The following is a 16,428-nucleotide window of genomic DNA, read 5'->3' as shown; positions in this document are numbered from 1 at the left end:
TAAAATATCAAAGTGTACGTTTCACTCTACAGGCAATTACCCCCTTGCACTTTTACCAAATAACTAAATCGTCAATGGGAAACCGCACATCCTTCCTCATTTTCATTTCAGACTGAAGGAGAGCTACTTGTCTACTTTTTCCACCTCTATCTCTTAGGCTAGTAAGAGTGCTTCTACCTCTAAACCTCACCTAGCCCATTAAGAAAGTCTTATTCCCTAGACTTCTAAAGCTGGAAAGAGTAAGGTTATGCCCACTAGCTCATGTAGTGAGATGACCTGCATATCACAAACCATTGAATGTCCTGTGGAATTGGAGAGAAATCTTTATGCTTTTTTCCCCTCCTGTTCCTCAAAATTGAAATGGGTCTCTTTGTTTTTAATAGGAATTATTTTAATGAATTTAATAAAGGAAATTGTGAATTTGATAACTTAAATATAATTATTATTCATCTTAAAAATGCTGCAAAGTTTCTTTATGCAAACAAGAGGGTGCAGAACAATGCAAATGGCTCAGATGTTTTCACCAATGTGGACAATGAATGGATTAAACCAAAGCCCCATGTTGTAGGTTCTCCCCATATTGCAGTTCAGCCCCTGATCATTTGTCTACTGATTATTGTGGGGGATATCTTTTCTGTCCTTGGGATTGTGGAGTCTTGAAGGCTTTACTTCTGTAGCTGGTATAAAACAAAAACATATTTCAAAACTGAAGTCTCTCAAAAAGGAACAAGATTGTATTTCAGTTGATCCTAATTTTACCAAGTTCTCCTACTTTTGAGTGCAAAAAACTTTTTGGGGGATCTTGTACAAAGGCATCTTGTCTCCATAAAAAAGTACAAATGGGAGAAAATTCAGCTTTTCCATGAGGGATTTATTCCAATGAACGCTGACTTTGATTTAAAATACTTTGCCATACTTCTTATTTGAAACTTTTCTAGCTTCAGTCTGCAGCCTGTTGTTCCATTACTGCCATTCCCTGCTATGATAAACCCCAGTGGAATAAAATTTCCTGCTAATGGGAAATATTTGAACGCATCAGTTCATGAGTTGGACTTTCACCCAGTAATTCCCCCAACAATTTAACAGCGTAATAAGAGGATTACTTCTTTCAGTTCCTACTTCTGTTCCCCTCAATACTCATCAATCCAGAGTCTTCTAATTATTTTCTAGATCTCCTGACCTTTGTCCAATTGAGCATTAACTTATACAATTGTATCTGACAACATTAAGTCTGTTTAAATCCAGCTTAATTTGATCTTGCTCCTTTGCTATAATTCTCAATCCCTTTTTCTTTGTCCAACCAAATCTTAGGGGGATGGGCTTTTAACTGGATCCTCTTCCTTATGAAGTGAGAGAATCTAGCAGGCCACTGGGGCTATCACGAACCAGCTGGCAGAGCTTCCTATATGTGCAAAATCGGGACCACAGATGAAAAGCCAGAGGCATTACTCCAGCATGTAGTTTCATAGTGGCTGTAAGGCTCAATGCGTCATTGTGCAATAAGTGTTGGATACACTCTCTAACTAGGTGAATCTCTGACAGCAGAGCCTGTCACTCGTGGTACCAGCAATGGGACTGCATCAGTGGGCCAGTTGTCTGTGCAACTGTAAATCACACCACATTTCTTCATAAAAGCAAAAACCCACTAGGAGAACTGACTCTATTTGGGTGAGTTGTGCTGAAGGAATATTGCTATTTTAGAAATAACAGTTATTGGTTTTGATTTGATGTGAAATACAATAAAGTGCAAGCTGAATTATGCAGGGTTACTATGATTATTTTGAGAGCTCAGCATGGAAAAATTTGTAATAGCTCATGTGCTTGCATCAGGGATCATTTCAATTTTACCCTCATGAACAGTTGTTCATTCATTGCTGATTGCAACAATCTTTTAATCAAGAAAACAGCATGGATATTTTGCTCCAGCTGGTAACAGGGGTTGGGGGAAGCAGTGAGATTAATTTTACAAGCTGAATTTGAAAACTGCATCTCTTGAAACAAGCAATGATGCTTGCAAAAGAGAAGGAAGTGGCTTTTTAAAGCTTCTTAAAAAGGAATGATGATGTTGAATTCAGCCTTTAAGCAGTGTGCTGCAAACATGCTCCACTGCTAGCAGCAGCAATGGGAAAGGCTGTGGTGTAGGCAGCCTAGAAGGGCTGCTTCCCCCATTACTCTTCATGTGGCAGCAATAAGTATGAGCTCCAGTTTGCTTCTACCAGCAACAAATTATAAATCACTAAGTGAACCAACCAGCACATAACACAGCTGGAAGCAAGCATCTCCCTGTTCTCCTCACTGCCCAAATTAGCTCATGCAGTGCTTGCTTACTCTTCAGTGCCCAAACCCAGCACCTTACTGTGTACCTTAAAGGCTGGTGACTATAGTTATTTGAAAAAAATGTGGACATGTGGTGCAGCTGGCTCCCCAGCCAGGTAAATGTAAGGAGGGAATAAGATAATAAATAAGTCTTCTCTGCATTCTCTAATTCCCCATTTCCTTGCAGACTGCTCTCCACCACAGCTGTCTGGGAAGCATCTTTCATTATTTTCCCACTCATAATGTGAGAGGGGGAAAAAGGCAGCAAAGAGGCTCTCTTTAGTTGTTCTTGTCAACTAAAACATCACTGGAAAATGCTGGAGAAAGTGTGTTGAAGTTTCTAGTGAAAACATGGCAATTTTTGACAAAACCCTGTTTTTTTTCTTTTTTCACACTTTTTTGACAGGAAATGCCACTTCTGGAAGGAAGAGAAACAACTTTTCTGGCAACTGTTTGACTAGTTCCACAACTATGGCAAATCCTTCAGGTCCTGATTATACCTTGATAGCATCTCCCATCACCAACTTCAAGCAGGGTCCATCCAGGTGTGAATAATACAAGCAACAGCGTTTGCATTGCAGAATTGCCTTGCAGAAGTGCCCATTTGGAAGCTACCGGTGCCAAGTGAGTGTTCAACTGAAGTTTGTTGCGTGGCCCAGTTGCTTTCTTCTACTGCGCTGCCTCATTCCTGCTCAGGCCTTGGCTCGGATCAGTTTGGATCTGTGTTGCCTGCCCCAGAGTAGGGTACTAAGCAGACTTTTAATCAGGTGGCCCATCTGAGAAGACAAAACAAACTAGAGTTTATCCCACAGAGCTCACAGCTGGTTTCACTTACCAAGTTTGGAAATGGGTGAAGGAGATGACAAAGCTGTGAGAAACTAGTCTCAATTCAAACTAGTGCAAATAGCAGAGCCGAAGCCATGTGAAGTCACGCAAATATCTCTGTTTTGCAACCAGGAAATGTGAATGTGTAGTCTATGCTGAAATTGGATGTTTTGCCTTCATTTATTTGTAATTTTTTAATCTAGTTAGAAGAGGAAAAGCTACTTTGAAGATGTCTATCATAGCGAAGTGACACCTCCAAATTACGTAACCTTAAGAGTTCTTTCTTCAGGTGTAACAGAAGATGGCCAAGACATGTTTTTTGTCCTTTCTAGACAGAGGTGGAGTTGCTTCAGATTTTCAAAGGTGAAACTGAGAGGTTTCCCTCCTCCCTGCCCCTGTAAACTCTTGGTGGTTTCACTGGGAATCTTGCAAACCTGTGGAATTCCAGGTTGGGGCCAAATACTGTTAATGCAATAAAAAGCAAATGAGAAATCCCTGGTTTTAGGTATGCCATTAGTATCCATTTTCTTAGCTGACTCTCCAAAAAGGTTGGGTTTGGGTGGCTGTTTTTCCTGTTGTCTCTGGTGGGGGGCAGGGGGAGAATTCTCCTGGAATGCTGATAGGGACTGGGAGATCTGAACCTATTTGAACTGATCTCTTGCAATTTCTCATTCATTTATTTATTGGGATCATTCTATAACAAGAAAACATTTGGATTTATCCTATAGAATCAAGCAGCTTTGTGACATGTTTCCCCCACCCCATATCTTCTACATGGAGGGAGTATAAATTGACTTCTATCATGATCACATTTTCCTTCTCTTTTTAGTGGCATAAAAACATGGGAGTGAATCTTCTGTTGAAGCTCTTAGCACAAAAATGAAGCTGAAATATTTAATCCCCATGGAAACAGCTTATCATGGATGGAGGATTTCCCCAAAAATCAGCTTGTGGGCTTCCAAGAACACATCCTGGAAATGGTGATTTCGCATCAAAGCTGAAAAGGGGAGCAGGAGGGGAAGAGAAGCTTTTTAGCAGGAGGGGGGATGACACCCAACTGCTGGCATTCACCCAGGCTGTGCGATCTCAGCCTCTGAAACAACTCCTGTGGATTTAGTGTACGTTTGAGTACAGCTTTTAAGCACTCCATGTAGAAGTGTTATTGTTAGGTATTTAATCTGGAAGCAAAGAGGATCATCATTCTTGCTTTCATATCCAAATCCTTTGCTAGCTTAATTTCCTAAGAGGGGAACATGATCAGATTTTTTTCTCCAATGTTAGGCATTTTTTACTCCCATTTTCTATTTTTCTTTTTAAAAAAAATACAGGTGAGGAATGAATACTTGCATTTACATGCAGGTCCTTTCTGACTATCAAAGTGCATGTGATGTGTCAGCTCCTTGAACTCCTTTATTCTGTGTCATAGTCTCTATTCTTCCAAGTATTTTGTTTTCAGTCAGCTGTCACCTTTTGTTTTCCTCAGAGGTAGTTCTTTAACTGCAACGCTGTAAAACTTCACACCTGCACATCATCACACCAGGATAGTCTATTCTCTTAAGTCTTATATTTTTCTACTCCTTTTAGTGGACCTCTACATCCAGGCAACCACAGAATGCACATGATTGCTTATGTCAGTCTCCAGCAGCAGAAAAAAGGAAAAGCGCTCTCATGAATGATCTAGACCACCTTCTACAACCCATGAGTGAATTAAGACCCCCTGCCCATGTGACCCAGCTTTTTCTTTTTCTGTCTGTAAGTGACTGAATTTTCCTCATCCTCTTATATTTCCACAAACGCCTTGAGTCATGACACTTGGACTCCTCTTTTCCATTGCTTGTCTGTTTGAAAAATAACTCCTTACGTTCTTTGAACATCTGAGGAGGACTAGATAGGTCCAGGTTAGTAGCACACTTTAGAATCCTTTATTTCTAGTCTTTCTGGTTTGGATCTTGGCCGGGGTCTGAGGAAAAGCTGACATTCTCTGACAGCTGGTTTTGAAATGAGCTGGCAGCTTAAATCTGTTTTCTAAAGGGGCATGACTGCTACCGGATACTAGAAATTTTAGTGACAGACTCAACAAAAAAGAGGCCAAGGATTGAATTAGTGTGCAGTCTGAATTACTGGAGCATGTTGAAGCATCTTTTTATATAAAATTAGCTTCATGGCAGTGGAAACAACCCCCATGTATTCATTCAGTGTGCCTTTGGATTATTCCTTGGAACCCAGAGTGTGACAGAATTCAAGAGATTAGATCCTCAGATATTAGGACTGCGTGAGCAGCATCCTCTGCCCAAATGGATTTCATAGTGGTATATATGCTGAGGGTGAGGTGGAGCTAAAATTCAAGCAGAAATTCTTAGCACATTAGGAGCCTTCATCAGGGAGTTCCATCTACGAGTGCAGTCCTGTGACCCTCGGTGTTGCTTCCTGCAAAGAGATATTGGCAAAAATACGTAGCCTTCCACAAATCCCACCCAAGCCCACTGAGTGAAGGGCTGTGGGCAGAAGGGTTGAGTCCCTGCTCATCCAGAGAGCATATTATTGACTTCCCTCTGAAAAGCAATAGTTCAGTTTTACTACAAGTTAGCAGCAAGCAGAAGAAACATGAAGAGTAGTGCAACCCAAGCAGTGTCCCCATAAGGTCTGCACATGGTGCCCAGATGCTGGAGAGCAGTGACTCTTCTGACTAGAATAATCAGTCTGCCTTTGAAACTGTTCCAGATTGAACTCCTCTTCAGGAAGCACTGAGAAAGGAGCTAACTTTTACCAACCAAGGTGGCAATTTTGGTGACTTTCCATTTCAAGACAGTCCTTTATCAGGTAAGGACTAAAAATTTGTTTATGACCTGATCTAAACCCTATCAGGTGCCCTGAGCTGTGAGTAGGCTGTCTCCTTCTAAAATTTGCTGTGGTTGAAAGTTTCCCATCAGCTGCCTTTGAAACTGTGGGGCAGAGTCTTCGTCCCCCCCCACACACATTTCCCATATATAAAATGAGATAATAGTTACTCTGAGGCTCAATTTGCTTGTGTTTGTAAATCTTGTGAGTTTCTGCTTGAGGGCTTCAAAGGGCTGAACCTCTGTCTGGTGCAAGTACACTGACTTCAGCAAAGCTATGAACGGATGGATATCTGCATCTTGTGCTAGTAACTCCTAACTAATCTTATTAAATTCTTTCCAGACCATGATCAATATCTGAAATGCACTCTGTCCTGTAATTAATCCTATGAGCCATCCTATCCATGTTTTCAGGTCCCTTAAAATTTTTCTGTAGATTTTTTTTAATTTTAAAATTAAACTGGTTTAGCAGAAGCAGGGTCATGATCTCTGTTTCTCGGTAGCTTTTTCATGCCCTTATTAAATATCCTGCACTGAGCGCACTCGGTAATTCAATGATCCTGCCCTGGTGAACAGAGATGGATACCAGGGTCTTAAAGACCCTGTGCTGGGGTGGGTCTGGCAGCTCCATTACTTGTGTGTGAAAGTCATCAATCAGGTCAGCCTGACAGACATGGATTTGTACCTCAGCGATAGAAATGCATAGTGAAGTGTGTGGATGTGAGTTAGAGCAGCATCACATCATCTGTCCTGGGTTCCATCTCCTGCAAACACACGTCCTCTCCTCTGCTCGGTCTACCTCAGCTCTTGAGGTCAGAGGCTGCCTCTCAGTGAGGACTGTCTTCTGTCCCTTGACTCTTTCTAAGCAAAGCACTATTCAACAACAGCCCCACTGATCAGTGATGGACTAAGGGACTAGTAATTGGTGGCGGTATGAGAAAACTGGTGTTTGGTTTTATATGCCCTCCAGAAAAATGATCTTAGTTGGGATCCCTGACTTCATTTATGGTATAGACAACAAGACTTACATAGAAGTAAACTGTAGGACAGAAGGAATTAATGGAATAATAGATGGAGCCTATTGTGATGCCATTTTGTTGCCATTTACCAATAGTCACATAGCTCGTCTATGGGAGAGAGAATGCAGTGGGCAGCAATTAATGTGCTACAGTTGTGTCTGGGCTCCAAGCCATGGCTGACTGATCCTGTGTTGGCAATAATCCCACTTTGAGCTGGAGGTCTGACTAGACCTCCAGATATCCTTTCCAGCCTACCTTTCTAGGAGTCTGTGACCCTGCCCATGCGTCCTGTCATGTTTTACAACGCACAAATGTTCATATCCTAATGTCAGGGAAAGGAAAGGTTTGAGGATGGGGTGGGGATGTTGTGTATAAGCACAGGGAGCCACGAGATAGCTGGAAACAGAATCATAGTGCTGCTTTCTTTTTCTTCATCAGCCTTTAGCATGTTTCTCTGGAAGAGACTAAGCTAATCAGAGGCATCAAGGAGAGGCTGGGGGGGGATTATGGCAACAAGGAGGACATCTAGTCTCCAGTGTTTTCCATGAAAATCTGAGGTTCTTCCATTTTAAAGGCTGGAAATCACAAAATTTTGGTCCTTAGATTTAAGGTTCTCCCCTGAGAAGCAGAAAACATTGCTTAGGCAAAAATCCAGTGCTTGGAATCAGTGGGAAACCTCTTGTCCAGCACAGGAACTGCTGAAGGTGCTCAAAGGTCCCTCAAGGAGGTTCATCCCAGCCACTTTTCTTATTCTAAGCGTACAGGGTCAGGGAGAGATAAGTAGTGAAATGGGCCCTGTGCTCTTTCTCTAGAAACTCAAAATGTTTATTAGCACTTATTCAACACACATGGTTTGGCAGAGGCCTAGTCTGTTGCTGTACTCAGTTCAGCCTTGCAACTGATAGATGTTTTAATTTGACTGTAGAGACTGTTTAAGAGCATCACCCTTATCTCTCAGGGTGTTTGCATGCCTCACCATTCCCCTTGATAAACTAGAAAGCCTGACTGTCCAGTCTGTGAAAATCAGCCCACAGCTAGGACACTTTTGTATATATTTTATATACATATTTTTATATGTTAATAAATGTTACAGCTACATTTTTAGCATAGATCTGGTGCCCTCAGCCTTGGCCCAGCAAGCTAGTGTGACCAGCCAGAATGGTGCAGGTCCCATGCTGTGAAGAGCTGGTCTACTTGGTTGCTGCTGAGCAGGACATGAGGATGAGATCTCCTCCTCTTGTCCCAGGGCATAGCTGGGAGGTTGGGGTGACTTTGTTCAGGGAGGAAGACAGGAAGGACTGCTCTCACCGAGGCCCCTGTTGGCAGGATATTGCTCAGGGCCAGACGGCTCAGCAGGCCATAAGGCTGGGAGTCAGGGCTCAGCTCGGCCATGTGTGTTGGCTTCGATACTGGTTTGACATGAGCTCTCCTGTTCTCGTAACTAAATTTTAGGAGAGCCCTCTGCACAGCTCCAATATCCCAAGTGTGGGGTGGGGAAAAGGAGGCAGTCTGGGTCTCTTTTCTCCCTTCTTCCTCATGGGAATGAAACATGAAAGCTAAGTGCTTGCTTTTCTGAAGCTATTATTGGCAACCAATGCAAAATGTCCCTTTTCATGACAAGTAAATGACCTGCTAAGTACAAGCTATAAAAATTCAGGTCATGTTTTCTGTTTCATTAATATGCTGCCTGACAAAGCCTTTGCCTGCTGGGGCTCTCTGCTGGGGAATGGGAGTTAGAAAACCCTTAAGGATTTCTCACTTTCATTATAAAATAGAAAGGCAAACAGGCTTCTAAAGGCAAGGAGGCTCCCAAAAGACAGACTGCCTTTGTGTCCTGATCTCATGAGCAACCACAGAAGGAGGGAAGTAATGCCATTTACACACACAGTCCCAGTAATGTGGGGTCTGAATGCTTTTATGTTTTGCTAATAGCTGGGCCTGACTGTCCCAGAAGTCAATAGAAAGGTTTTCCTTGATTGCAACAGGCAGCGGACCAAAAATGTTATTCATCCACAGAATTTGTAAAGTTGGTAAGTAGCGGGGGGAAGTGCAGTAGGAATCGGAAAGAGAATCCAGGGGAGGATTCTCTCTGAAATGTTTTTCTACAAAATACTAACTACCATAGTCATTGGCCCAGAAAAATGCAGACTGTCATTCTTTCCACATAAACCTATCCTTCAGCAACCAGAGAAGGTGTTTCCTTGGAGGGAAAGCCCAAGGTTGGTTCTGAAGGGCATCACTTTTAGGTGCATCATCTATAGGGCTTTTCCATACAGAATGTAGGTAAATTAGGCCTTAGTTTACATGTGTGGCTAAGGCTGGATTAATCTAAAGCTGGATTCTGCCATTGTATAATTCTGGCAAATGCTTGGATCCAAGGTGCAAGCCCAGGGAGTCTGGACTTGACTGAGTTTGCAGAGCATTAGCTTTGCTCCTGATGGTGCTGAGAAGGACACATCCTGCTCCCTCTGTTGCATCCTCTAGACTTGCAGGGTAGCTGATGTGCTGGCAGTGGGGAGGTGCTGCCCTACCTAAGGCTGAGGTTTGCCTTTCCATCTCCAGGTCAGCYGCCCATTCCTCTCAACTATCCTGCTCCCTCAGCTACATGCTGATAGAGTGAGTTTCTCCTGAAGAGAAAGGAGGCGGAGATGCAGCAGAGAAATCTGGGATGTAACCTGACAGGTCAGTGCTGTTCAGAGAGTTATAAATATTTCCCCAAACCAACAGGTATTTCCAGGCTTGGCATCCAGTGTCGTGCTGCATTGCTTCCAGACAGAGGTGAGTTTTAGAGACCTGACTGCTCCATCCCCTTTTCTGTGCTTCTCACCACCATTTACCTGGTTCTCAACAGAGCTCTTGCCCCAAATGCCAAAGTTTTGGAGTTGCATTATCAACCTTATTCCAGGGATACTCAGCCTGCAATGAATGCATTGGTTCATAGATTATTTTTAAAGCCAGAAGGAATTGCTATGCTCATCTGCTCTGACCTCCAGCACACAGTGGGCACAGAAGTATTTATAGCTCTGTTTACAGCATTCTGCTCTGTATATAGGCAAATGAGGCCAAGTAAAGGGCAGGGTCCCTGCCCCAGTGTATGTTTGACAACCATAACAAGCTCAACTGCTTTATTAAGATATTGCCCTTAGTAAAGGGCAGGACAGGCTAGCCCTGCCAATTCTAGAGCATATAGGCAGAGAGTCCCCTCAGCATGGGGCTTACTGCACATACATCTGAGATGCATTTGCAGCAGAAGCAGAAATAATCTCTAGGTGCAAAGGCAGACACCTGGGAAATCCTGGGTTCATGCCTCTGTTTCCCAGACCCCATGTCTTGTCTCTTCTCTTTGGGGATCTTCTCTCCTATGTTCTAACCATATCAAAGCAGCCAAACAGGTGCATAAGAAAGGCCATTGGGTAAGATGGTTGAAAGGAGCCTGGGGAAGAACAAGACTTTGAGGGAGGTGTTGGAGATGATCAGGACAAGGCCACCACTGTAGCCAATGCAGCTGCTACAGCTCTGCCGGTATAATAATTCTCAGTGTGTTCCTGGTTGGTATTTGGAGCTGGGGACTAAGACACAGAGCACTCCAGCATGTCTTGGTGCTGCATCTTACATCTGGTGCTTGAATTGACCTTCCCAAAGCTCAAGCATTTTAGAAGATAAGCTCTCTTGTCTGTGTGCAATTGAGATCATTCAAACAAATAATGTTAATAAAAATCCCACTTCCCGCGTTCTGTGTTCATGTTACACAGTGCGCAGCCAGAGTCTAGTCCACCTTTCTTTCCTGTGTGTAATTCTGTTGCCTTAGCTCTTGACATGGGGCAAGTGTCCGATCAGAAACCTGAGTATTAACTAGATTAGCTAGTTTCACTTCCAGTTTGATGTTTGGTTTCTCCCCATTAGCGCACCACAATTGCTTTTGGATTGCCAGCGCAGTGCAAGAAGCCCTTGTCATTCTCTTTCCAGTAAAATGGCAATCAGTGTTTCTTAGAATAAGACTTTTCATAGCTAAATTTTGTTAATGCTCTGATTGACAAGTGTCCCTTCAGGTTCAAAAATACCATGAAAGCTTGCCTTTTTCATAAGACTGTATCTGAGTGAACATGTAACTGACTGTAACATCCTATCTTGCTCAGAATTCCTAAGAGGGAAAGTAATTGCCTTTTTACATGCAGAAACGGTAAAGTCAGCTGGAGCTAATGCTTTGATAGTTAAGAGAATCAGTTATTAATGTTTTTACACGGAGGCAGCACAGCCACAGAGGCCCTTGTAACTGCGAATCTCACAGTCTTGCTCTTGGGCAAAGTATATGCAGTCGCCTTTAATCTGTTCCATCTCTCCACAAGCAGCTCACCCAGCAGTGTGAACAAATTGCCTGGAAATGTCGTCATCAGGCTTCATCTGGCATTATCTCCCCTTCTGTCTGGGTCATTGATTTCCTCATCTCCTCTTTCTTAAAACTCACATCATACATTAATTTGCAGCTCTCCAGTACTGAAGCAGCTGCACGGTGCCTTCCCTGCTCAACACCAGCAGCTTTCAGCCTCTGAAGTGTCCTCTGCTGCTGCTCCAATGAAGACCTCCTGAACGTGTCTCGCGCGGCCTCCCTGCCTGCTGCATAACAGCATGTGCTCTGCCAGCTTTTGTTTCATCACACGAGAGCTTAGAGCTGTTCTGCTTTTGGAAATTGGGTAAGATTCAGTCTCCTTCCTACGATGACTCAGTGTGCTGGAGAAGTGCCTCCTGCCTTCCCTGACCAGCTATCGCAGCTCGCGGCACTCCCAAAGCRGTACCAGCCTCTCGCTGCCACCAGCTCCCCGGGGAGTGCCCTTGGCTAGCAGGGAGCTAAGGCTGCTCCACGCTCCGGTCTTATGATTGCTAAATATAGAGGCCRTTGATAAATAAAGCAAATGCACGAAGGGTGCAAGAGCCAACAGTTATTGCAGTGTCTTCTTAGCTAATATAGCCTTTTCCTCTGTTTTTACTCATGTCTTTGTGGCCTTTCAACAGTGTCCTTCACATTTTGAGTAGACAAAATGCATCAAATAACCAGTTCTCATTGCGAGAGTTTCCAGGATCAGGCTTTCAATGTACAATTCAGCCCTGAAAATTACTCTGTAAGAAAGCCTTGTCTCACTGACACTGTGGGTCACTCTGCAGTTGCGCTGGACAGATTTTATTCCCAGTCTTGGTCTGGTGCCATCATTTAATAGCTAGGTACCGTTCAGCTTGTGTATCAGATTGTTGCTAAGCTGAAGCCAGCTAAGGCAGTTAAACTGCAAACTGTTGTCTACTGTAGGTTTGCACAGCTATTCCCGAGGATCTAATCTGGCCTGTAGAAACTTTCTTCTCTTGAATATCATTACTCCTAATAAAGTCCTCCCTTCCCTGAATGCTTGGAAATTGAGTGCATCTGACATGGAAATAAGTGCAAGATGGTGAGACCTCAACTGTGATTTACTCCTAAATTAATGATGATCTTAATGTAATTCCAGTCAAAGGAAGTACTGGATAAAATGAAGGTCTGCTTCCTTAGGGAAGCATGTTCTTCTATAAAACTCTGCTGATCTTTGTCTTTCTACAAACCAAATTGGTAGTCTTTGTTTTGCAGCCAAATTCCTCATCCCGGGCCTGGAATATTTATGGAAAAATATTTCTGGAGAATCCCCTATTATAAACAACATGGAGAGGGGAAGTATTCTAGGTATCCTACCCAAAACAAAGAGCTGCAGGCTGCAAAATAGAATGGAAAAAAGGCTCATCTCTTGGAGGAAAAAAAAGAGATCTTGATCTTGAGGCTGATGTTTGCAGTGTGTGCTCAGACTGAGTCACATGAAAGGCAAATTGAGATAAGAGCAGAGTCCTGCGAGAAGACTACTGATTTTAATCTTTGTATCCCTGCTTACAGGGTCTTTGCTTTTGAAATAAAAGCACTGTGCTTCCCCGTGATGTCTCTCTGTTAAAAGGTGGGTGCAGCATCCACCCAGAGTTTTCTGCCTATGCCTCTCTGTGTATTTTATATATATAAAATATGTGTGTGTATATATATATATAAATCTTATGTGTTTTTCCTTCATAGTCTGTTTATAGACAGTCCCGCTCTGTTAGCTTGTCACAGTGCTCCTGCAGCTGTTACAGCCACACCATATCCCTTCTTTAGCCACGGTGCCTCTTAAGCAGTCACATGTGAGCTTCTGTTGGGTTTATGTAGTTGCATCTGAGTATCACTAGATGTCCTCTACTGCTAAGCAGCTTTATAGCAGTCTGTGCCAAGCACTACACAAATTTAGTGAAATGAATCTTGTTTGTTTAAGTTTTTTTTTTTTAATATAGCTTCATAGTTTCTAGTCTATAGCTGCGCAATGATACTCCTATAGGTATATAGCCTGAAGGAGTGGTCTACTAACTTTTACTGACTGGCGTTACAATGATAGCAAAGCTGTAGTATCGGTTTAATGCAGATTTGGAGACACCTGGCATGTCATAGGAGTTATTTTGCAACTATCTATGTTGCTGCCTATTTGAGACGGAGCCATGGGCAGAGCTCAGGCTTTGGTCTCCTTGTGCTCTTCTCCAAACTCAGTGCCAACGGTGAGGCCCACGAGGCTCTGCTCCTCTGGACTGCAGCGAGAGCAGCTGCACCAGCAGGGACTTTTACAGGCACGATCTTACCCGCTGCACTGCCGCTGCGGAGAAAAGCAGTACTTTGCACAAACGGTCCCGATTCTTCCTGCCTTTCCGCCTGGCTACGTGAGCGTGTGCGTTTGCAACCGGCTGCTGCGGCCCAGCTCGGCGCRCAGCTCGCCAGGAGCTGGCGAGAGAAGTGTCCTCGGCCAGCCTGAAAGGCAGCCGCTGGCAAAACAAGCTGCCTTAGCCCCTTCGGCTTTGCTATGGACAACGCGCAGCCACATTCAGCTAGCTCTAATGGTGAAGTATTGTGCAAGTAAGTAAAACACCTGCACCTTCACAGACGGTTTGTTTGACGTTTGCTCTGACCTGAGCAGTTCAGAGACTGGACAGTCACTTTAACCTATCATCTCTGAAGCTAGAACAGATGGCGAAAGAAAYGTCAGGGGGAAACATTGGCTGAAGTTTCTAGGACTCTTTTTGCTTTGTATTAAGTTCTGCAGTTTGAAATTTTGCCCATTCTGCACTCACGGCCTCCAGGGGAGGGCTGGTAAAGGGGGGGCTCTTCGTGGCAACGGGGCTGTCGGCAACCTGAACCTGAAGTTTCGTTTGAGGGCTCGTTGGGGTGACTCAGCAGGATACAAAAATGCACTTAAACAGGAGTCGTACTGTGTAAGCTGTCAACCGCAGGAGCAATTCCCCTTTAGCCATGTTGTTAACTAATACACACTGCAAGAAATTTAATGCTGCCCCAGATACTGGCTGGAATCAAGAGAAAGTTTGAAATAAGAATTTTGGTCTTTTCCCCTTTATGTAATTTCAGTATTTCATATGTGCGGGAAGACTACTGAGAATTGAAGAATACCCAGGAGACCTGAAACTGGAGTGCAGGAGCCAGGACGCGTGGATTTCCTCTCCAACATTACTGACTTTGGTACGAAATTCATCAAAGGTTTTCAGGTGTGGATGTCTGAATATTGGGCTACTTTTGATTTGGAAATACAACTGTCTCAGCAGAAGTAGAAATCTGCCTGCTCTGAATGGGGATCTATTTAAGATGCCCAAGTGCAAAGCCAGATGCTCAGATTTCAAGATCTAAGTCTGAAACCCTTGGCCTGCAAGGTGTCGGGGCCGTAGTTTTCCCACCACTTACTGACAGCATTTCCATGCCTCCAAGGGTGTACAAACAACCCACTGTGCTTCACGGCAGCACGTGCATGCTTGGCAGCTTTGCCAGGATGACACTTGCTCATCACGGTCCGTGCTGACGGCAGAGAGCRGGACTGCTCGGAGCTGAGCACCTCCCTTGCCGCCCTGCATGCGCTTTGGCCAGCAAGGAAACTTGTAGCCAGCAGAGGAGCTAAGTTTGAATGATTGCATCAAATTCACACGCAAACCTGTGACTCCTGTTGACAAATGCTTGTCTTGCAAGCCAAGCCGTAGATTCATACGAACAAACTGTCCCAGTCCTCTGTTTTAGTCAGAGAAACTTATGGGGTTCTTCTGGACTCGTTTGCTGAGTCCTGAGATGGAGTGGGATTAGTGAAGAATTTACAGCCAACTAAAGCCAGCTGATCTGCAGTACGTGTTCATGGCAGTACTCCTAGTTCACAATAAATGTAGAATAGTTTGTATTAGCTTAGGCCCCCTTTCAATGAAATGAAGGAGGCCTGCCTAGCGTACGTGTTACGGAGAGGGTCTTATTTGAGGAGCTCAGTCTTTGGGGCTTGTCCATTTGCTCGCATGGTCTCTGGTGGGGATGGGGCACAACGGAGGAGTCTCGTTTGCTGTGCAAGGGGGTCAGCGCTGGCATGCTTGCCGCGGGCAGCCCGGCTCTGATTGCCTGCTGTGTGTCTGTTCCCTCTCATGTCCTCAGTGCCTGCGGACCAATGCAGATTTCTACGTGGAGATGCGAGTTTCTTGTTCATGAAATGGCAACTTGCTTCTCCGCCTGCCTTTTGCCAATGCGGTGAAGTCTCTGGAGGTTCTTGTTGTGTGAACGTACAGGACRCAGCACAGTGCATGACTGCCTTGGGCAGATGTTTCCAAGGAGTACTACAGCGTAAGTAATGCTAATTTGGCAAAGGAGGGGAACTGGGGATGTTCATTTGCCTGTAAGAACCAATCCAAGTAACGTATCTGCTTTGCAAAGCAGCATGGAGAAGGGCCATGACCCAGCAAGGTAAGCCAGTCCCGCGATGCCACGTGCCCTAGGCGCTTGGCACTGCCTGGGCATCTTGCAGGACTGTGGCCCAGGTGCTGCTGGGGGGAGAGACGGGCAGAGCCTGACTGCCCGGGCCTGGCTCACCCGGGTTATGCTTGCTCACACAGCTGATCCTGCCCCCTGAGAGCCAGGGGTGTAAATGAGCAGGGGGGCACGTGTGCAGAAGCAGGACTCCTGCTCYGCGCAGCCGCGGCAGGAAGGAGCGTGGAGGCGAAGGAAACTGCAGGTGAGATGTGAAGGTGAAGTGTTGCTTTGGTTTGGTTTCCCAGAGCCAGGAAAGGGCAGAAAGAAGGGGTAGAAAAAGTAAACCTGTTCCCTGAGGTCTCACCTGGAATAAACCCCTGCGTATTAAACGCAGATTCCCTTATTGTGATAAAACTTGATAAGGCTTCTGTGTATTTAGGATAAAGATGTATATATATGCATATAGTAGCCCGTTCTTATGTGCTCACGAGGAGAGCTGGCGAAGGCGCTGCAGCCCCCTTTATGTCAGCGTGCCCCCAGCTGCAGCCCCGTCCACCCGAGCCCGCCCTCGGCAGAAGCGATGCTTTCCTCTCCTCCCGCTCCTGCGGGTGCCCGG

This window comes from Apteryx rowi, unplaced genomic scaffold (genome assembly GCF_003343035.1).
Source record: "Apteryx rowi isolate R43461 unplaced genomic scaffold, aptRow1 scaffold_57, whole genome shotgun sequence".
Lineage (NCBI taxonomy): Eukaryota > Metazoa > Chordata > Aves > Apterygiformes > Apterygidae > Apteryx > Apteryx rowi.
Note: the sequence above shows the minus strand (reverse complement) of the source record.